General features: G+C 42.4%; 1 non-coding gene across 1 annotated transcript; it reads left to right on the top strand.

The window, feature by feature from the left end:
* The first annotated feature begins 6,671 nt into the window (after positions 1–6,671).
* Positions 6,672–6,744, top strand: trnar-acg (transfer RNA arginine (anticodon ACG)). Its single transcript has one exon. It is a non-coding gene; the product is annotated as a tRNA-Arg (tRNA).
* Positions 6,745–7,960: the final 1,216 nt, after the last annotated feature.

The raw sequence follows: 7,960 nt of genomic DNA, 5'->3' as shown, positions 1-7,960 counted from the left end.
GTCCAGCTACTGACCTTCATGAAGAACTTGAATCCATATTCTCATAGATACAAGGTGCCTCCTTGAGGTTTGCACCATAAGACAATCAGACATCGGAGCAGAAATTAGGCCAGTTAGCCCATCGAGTCTGCACCATCATTCAATCATCGCTGACAGTTTTCGCTAACCCATTCCCTGACCTACTCCTTGTAACCCTTGATCCCGGGATAATCAAAAGCTTATCTAACTTCGTCTCAGATATACTCAATGATCTGGCCCCCAAGGCCTTCTGTGGCAATAAATTTACAAGATTCTCCAATCTCTGGTTAAAGACATTTCTCCTCATCACTGTTCTAAAAGGTGTTCCCTTTCATCTAAGGCTGTGCCCTCGGGTGCTCGTACAATGGAAACATCTTACCAACATCCATTCTGTCCAGGTCATTCAGTATTTTGCATGATTCCATTTCACTCCCTCTCATTCATCTAAACTTTATCGAGAATAGACCTAGAGCGCTCAAACATGCCTCATACGATAAGCTTTTCATCCCTACGAGCATTGTCGTGAAGATCTTGTGAACACGCTTCAGGGCCAGTACATCGTTCCTGATATATGGCGCTCAACATTATACACAATGCTCCAAATGTGGCCTGACCAGAGAAGTATACAACCTGTTTATATTCAATTCTTCTCGGAAAAAATGCCATCCATAATAAATGCAATTGCACCCCTAACCACTGCCTCAACCTGCAAGCTTACCTTGAGAGAACCCTGCACCAGAACTCTCAAGTCCTTCTTGATTTCTGAATTTTTTCTCACCATTCTAAAAATAGACCATGCCTCTATTCTTCGTGCCAAAGTTCATGACTTCACACTTTCCCACATTGGAAGGCATCTGCCAATCTCTTTACATGTCGAAATCCTTCTTCAGACTCTCCACCTTCTCAATACGACCTGTCCATTTTTCTATCTTTTTATCGCCTGCAAATTTAGTCAGAGGGCCCTCAATTCACTCATCTAGATAGTTAATGTAACGAGTAAAAAGCTACGATGCCTTGTGGAACACAACTTGTCACCGGCTGCCATCCTGATAAGGATCAATTCATCCCCACTCTCTGCTTTCTGCCAGACCGTTCAAGCAGCATGAAAGGAGCAAGAGAATCGATGTTTCGGGTAAAGCCCTTCTTCGGGAATGAGGGTGTGTCGATTCTCCTGCCCCTTTGATGCTGCCTGACCGGCTGCGCTTTCCCAGCAACACAGTTTTCAGCTCTGATCTCCAGCATCTGCAGTCCTCACTTTCTTCTTTCTGCCAGACAGCCAAGCTTCTACCAATGCCATTACCTTGCCTCTAACACCAGAGGTTCTTATCGTACTCAGTCATCTCCTGTGTGACAGATTGTCAAAGGCCTTCTTGAAGTCCAGGTGGACAATATCCATTGGCAGTGCTTGGTAAAGCCTGCTCAATTTCACTTCAAAGAATTCCAACAGATTTTTCAAGCATGACCTTCCCTTGATGAAACCATAGTGACTTTGTACTATTTTTCCAAACAGTTCCAAGTATTCAGAAATCTTGTCCTTCACAATGGATTCCAGGATCTTACCCACGACCGAGTATAGCTATTCATTGTGGACCTTTTGTCTTTATCCTTATTCCCTCGTTAAAGAGGGATGTCACGTTAGTGGGTTTCCAATGTTCTGAGATTGTTCATTACTCTAGTGATTCCTGAAAGATCACCACGATCGCCTCCATTCTTTCTTCCGCTATCTCCTTCATAACAATGGGATGTAGTCCATCTGATCAACGTTATTTAACCACCTTCAGACCATTCAATTTTTTTTGCATGTTCTCCATTGTGGTGGCCAACATACTCAGATCTTGCCCCTCAATCTCTTGAATGTTTAAGGTATTACTCGTGTCTTCCACCGCCAAGGCTGAGCCAAGTAATTATTCAGCTCGTTGGTCATTTTCTCGTTCCCCACTACTATCTCCCCAGTATCATTTTCCAGCAATCCAATGTTCACTTTTGCCTCTCTTTTGTACTTTATATATCGAAGGAAAATGTTACAGTCTTCCTTTATATTACCCCAGACTTAATAATCCCCCTCCTTATTTATTTATAGGGAATATCAAAGAGCGATAGATAGCCTAGGATATTGTTGAAATGCATGCTTCATTAATAAGGAAGTTTAACATCATTTACTTCACCAGTTACCTCACATGTGGAAGTAACCACTGCTGACAACTATCACATATTCTCAGTTACCATTCAGAGAAACTGAGTGGTACGGCCGCGAAACTCCCAAATTAATGAGAATACACAACTTCTTTTTCAGCACAAGTTTACCTCGAACTATCGAGTAAAAGCATGAAACTAGAGTTAAATTTATAAGATCAGTGGTAATCTCATTGAATAGCTGCACAAACACAGGGTGAATGAAAGCTTCATGAGATCAAGTGTGTTTCCTATGCGAAATTGACCGCTTCACAATGTGGGATCAGTTGGAGTGAAGTGATGAATTTGATTAAATTTACTAGTTGTTCACCCAGTGAACGGTAACAATTGATTATCCTGGTCCTGATATCATCACAGAAATGCAGCAATCGCACTTGAATCAGTGGCTTAATGATTTGCTTATTTGCAAATCTGGAGGTTGTTCATTCGACTATTCACTGTCTCAAAAACACTGCCGCTCTTTATTACACTTACAAACTCATTGCCCCGAATCCGAAATGTGCTTTGAATTCCTGATCTGCTGGAGGAAGAATCTTTGAAATGCTGGGATGTCTGAACTATTGATATGAATGCATGCCCACCTTCAATCTATTGTCCACTTATAAGTATTGTCGATTATACCGCAATTCTTTGTTTAACAGATTCGTTTTTTAAACGAGGGGTCGGTGTGGTAATACAAAGTACTAAAATGATCAACACAATTCCACCGAATGGTTCGAAAGAATTGAGATCTTCATTAGAACCATCTTGCAAAGCAAGTTGTTTATCTTCTTAAACATGGTTTTCCTAAATACCTCTCAAAAATGAGCAGTTTCTGAGTACTTTGCAGGCAGAATACTTGAAAGAATTTCATTCTGTTTGGAATTATTTGTGGCACTTTTAATCTACCGGTTAATGTCTCCAATCGATGAATGCAACTGAGAACATCAGAGTCAACCTCACAGTACTGTCAGAGGAGGGGAAGATAGAATCGTCTCGCACGCTGCTCTTGAGCAAATCACAAATTTCCAACAACTCAATACGTGCAACCAGTGGGAGTGCAAAGGAAACAATTAAACAGAGCACCGTTTCAACTCTGGGAATCTTTAGAAACTATGTGAGAGGGGAATGAAGGGTGGACTGACCGACTGAGCAGAAACTGTCAAGGTACCTTCCCCTTCTTGCAGGAACAGAGACATGAACTCTGATGTTCTCGAGGCATTAACTGCTTTGAGACATTGAAAGCATTCCCATCAGAGCTGCTCCACTCTCGCTATTATCAGTCAGGAACAATAAAACCTGATTCCCTGATCAGGCACCCAACTCTGGCCGCGATGTGGAAAACACCCAGTCTTAACCAATACACCACAAGTGCTGCCTCCTGAGCTGTTAGACTGCTTCTTAATGGCAATGCATATGGCGTTTGATTTATCAGGTCATACGTTTGAGGAAGTCATCGACTGTTTACAGAACGGAAAGAGGCCCGTCATCCAAGTTTTCCGCTCTTGGTATGTCCCCTAGTGTTCCTAAATGTTTCAAGCACTAGTCGCAATGCTATTATCCAGTCACGTTTTACAATGTATGCGACTTCAGTTTAAGATGGATAATCTTTGTTTACACTCCCTCGGTGATCTGAACCCCATTTCACTTCCAGAGGTAAACGCACAGACACGTTCTGGAGAGGTGACTGTGGCCTCAGGAGATATCGGACAGAAAGTAGTATTGCTCTCAATTGGCTTATTTTGTCTCATTTCAGATTTCAACACCAGAGTCTGGTTACAGCAATGAAATGAAGCATTCAGCCTTTCATTTGTCCATGTTCCTCCCCGATCTAAGCATTGAGCTACGGAGGCAGTGTGCTCTGAGAGAAGGATTCTCATTCTTTGAAACAGCAACATAATAGATGATTGGATAGTCCCTGTATTAGAAAACAGTCGTAACAAAATCAAGACAGAACGGAAGGCATCACGTGCAGAAGGATGGGAGAGTGTAATGCCGAATCAGACAGTTTCCAGGATGAAAGAAACAGAGACCGTCCATGGAAGTCTTGTAATTTGGATTACGTGCTCTGACAGCCATGGCCTGCAAATCGTTAGCATTTATTGTTACCAATATGTAATGCTGCCTTCTCCTTAAAAGTAGAATTATGACCTGGACATGCAAACATAAATCGTGAAATTGATCAAAATTGATGTATTGTTTTATTACATATTTTGGCAGCAAGAATAACATGTAAACACTTAGATTATCATTAAAATCCAATATTAAAGCCAGTTAGTGCTTTCACAAAACTACAAAAGCAGAGGAAGAGCTGGGAGTTGCATGACGGAAGGAGGCGACTGCTCCTGCTTTCGACCCACAACTTTTCATACCTTTCATCCCAAGAACATGTGCAGAAGCAAAAAACTGGCAAACTGACACATATTTTTTAAAAAAACAGAAAACGCTGGAAGTATTCACCTTGTCTCGAACCTTCTGAAAGAGTGGTAGAGCTCAACACCATTACAATCTGATTGTATTTACTTTGTATTCACGATAACTAATGTCCAAGTCACAATTCATTCAGATATGTCCCCTCATCTTGAAAAGGTATGCACGCTGTCAGTTTGCCATGAGAAACGGTTTGTCAATTAATTCAATACTGACAGGATTGCCGTTTAAAGCTGCGTGAAAGACGTTACAAACGGTCATACCAGACAAACTGAGGTGCCATGTGAAAAATGCGTGTTTCATTCAGTAAAGCGAAAATAGAATTGTTCATAGAAAATTGTGGTGAACTGTCTGTTAATTTTGTTTTGATGAGGTCTGAAGATAACTCTCCCTCCCACTCCAGCGAGGACAAGCAGGTCCTTGGACTCCTCCACCGACAGAACATAACAACACGACGGCTGGAGGAGGAGCGCCTCATCTTCTGCCTAGGAACCCTCCAACCACAAGGAATGAAGTCAGATTTCTCCAGTTTCCTCATTTCCCCTCCCCCTACCTTGTCTCAGTCGGTTTCCTCAATTCAGCACCGCCCTCCTAACCTGCAATCTTCTTCCTTAACTCTCCGCCCCCACCCCACTCCGGCCTATCACCCTCACCTTGACCTCCTTCCACCTATCACATCTCCATCGCCCCTCCCCCAAGTCCCTCCTCCCTACCTTTTATCTTAGCCTGCTTGGCACACTCTCCTCATTCCTGATGAAGGGCTTATGCCCGAAACGTCGAATTTCCTTTTCCTTGGATGCTGCCTAACCTGCTGTGCTTTAACCAGCAACACATTTTCAGCTCATTCATAAAGCTAATCCAAAACGATCAGATAAATATAGATTGGCAAATCAAAAGACAAAAGTTCTGTGAGACCACTGTGCCTGAAATCTGGGGATGAAGGAATATAAGGGATAATAGCAATATTGATCATAAATTGGCTGCGTGAAATGTTACTGATGAAGTGTGCCTGCCTGAAACTTTGATTTTCGCGCTCCTCGGATGCTGCGTGACCTTCTGTACTTTTTGAGCACCACTCTCATGCTGACTCTGATCTCCAGCATCTGCAGTCCTCACTTTCACCTGCGGGAAAGGGAACAGAGTCATCATTAACAATTGTGTTTTGAACTGGAAGAATTTTCCAAGCGAACTTTGACTGAGCGTTGGGGTGTGAAAGTTCTGGATAGATTAGTTGAGCCCAACAGAATTCTATGATTGATCAGAGCCCCCAGCGCGCCCATGAGTTTCTCTGATTGGTTGGAGCACCAATGCCTACAGCTTGGTCATGTAGAACTGCCTCTTCTACGCTGTTGGGCATTATACATCATCAGTTCAGATGGGTCCTGCAGCATGCACAGGGTTAACATGATTGGAGAGCATGCATGTGGCGAATGATCATTGGAACGAAATGTTGTCGTCTTCAATCGATAGTTGGTGAGTGAGGGCGAAAGGGGAGGGAAGCACCAGGTGCTAGAGCCCAGTTAGAGGTTTCATGTTTGGTCATTATATGACTCTGGACCCAAACACAGTGGCTCTGGGCTCGCCAATTAAGCCAAAGACAGCCTGAGTCTCCTTCCAGAAACAGACCCCAGTCAGCCGCCCCTATTCCTGGTTCAGTTTTATCTTGTTTTAATTTATCAGGTCACTGTTGGTTTATCTATCTTTAGTGTGAACAGAGATGAAAATAAGTGATATTGTTTGAAATCATTGTTGTTTTCCAGGAGGATGTGGTGTTGTTGGGAGACGTTTGGCTGTGTATTAGTGACTGGGACTGATGGTAAAGTGTACCCCATGAACACCTCCGTCCCTTACCTTGCTGTAAATATTTCAGATACGAAAATAATGAACATCTGTGTCCTTTTTTTGGAACAAAAACCTGCTTTGAAAGGTGGTGAAGATTGGACTGAAGCAGTGACAGTGATTATCTTTTTTACTTGGTCAATTCGTGCACATCACTGCTATTAATCATGTCCGTGCTAACATCACGGCTCTTATTCAGCTGTCTACGCGTCGGGCCAGTGGCGCAATGGATAACGCGCCTGACTACGGATCAGGAGACTGTAGGTTCGAGTCCTACCTGGCTCGAGGGAAATGCAGGCATTTATTACGCATTTGAAAACTGATTTCCCTTCAGCTGAAATAAGATGTGAGTTTTTAATCTGCAGGAATAAGAATGCCTTCATTAATTGTCCATGACAACCTCAGGGTCAATATTCCAGAGTCATCACAGGAGGAAGACGAATAGTCGGACACCTTGGTCATGGGCACCTTTCCATTTCGCAAAGCCACCGATCGCATCATTGTTGCTCGCGGGAACGCTCGGCTTTGAGCATTTTTTTGAAACTCCTTGGCCCATGGATTCAGAGAAGAATGAAGAGTTCAATGTCCAACTAATCTTTATAGAGAGTGAGTTCCAGAGTCTACCACCTGCAGACTGATAAAGTTTTCCGACAAATCTATTCAAAGCTTTCTGCATCTTGTCTGAACTCTACAAACGCTGGTGATCGATCAAGAGCAACTGTTTCCTTCAATCTGTAATTCCATGCTCCTCATTATTTTGTACACGTCAATCATGTCTCCTCACAATCAGCTCTGCTCTGAGAAAAATAACTCCCGTTTTGCCGAGGCCAGACCACTCAAAACATTCTTATGCAGGAAATTCAGAGTGTAACGTCGCTGTTTGTTTTGGTGAGTGTGTAGTATGATTTACTTAGAATACTTTAGCTAGGTTGACTTCCAGTTTTTAAAACAGAGAGAAAATTATTCACAAAACTAAGGAATGAAACACAATGAACAGAATATAAAATACCCACAGATCTTAGCTATCTAAAGTAGACTTACATATGCTTTTCAAAACAATAAACAACAGTCCTGATAATTAAACCCCATAAACACAGAATACAAATGAAACTGATTTACAGGTCGATATTAGAGGTGCAGAAGATGAGAGACATTCACATCACTGGCACACTGAAAACCTTCGTGTAATTATGTGTGGCTGATACTTTGGCAATGGTTAACAAAATGTTTAGGCTGTCAAATAAATTTTGAAATTCTTGTGTTCGCTGAAATTTCTTGCCTGTTTTGAGCAATTCGGTGAGTTGAGCAGTCCCACTTCTAACAGTCAGCACAAACTTTCAGAAAAAGTCACTCAATCCGGTAAACCGTCGTACTGCTCTTTTCGTCAACAATGTATAAAAATTCCCCGTAAATTTCGTTTTCACATCCCGTGGGGCTATTTGTCCGTGTTCAACGACATAGCCCAGGAAGGTGACTTTGGCTTTGGCAGATATACTTTCAG

The sequence above is a fragment of the Hemiscyllium ocellatum genome, unplaced genomic scaffold (assembly GCF_020745735.1).
Source record: "Hemiscyllium ocellatum isolate sHemOce1 unplaced genomic scaffold, sHemOce1.pat.X.cur. scaffold_487_pat_ctg1, whole genome shotgun sequence".
Taxonomy (NCBI): domain Eukaryota; kingdom Metazoa; phylum Chordata; class Chondrichthyes; order Orectolobiformes; family Hemiscylliidae; genus Hemiscyllium; species Hemiscyllium ocellatum.
Note: the sequence above shows the minus strand (reverse complement) of the source record. Positions and strands in the feature narration are given on the sequence as shown.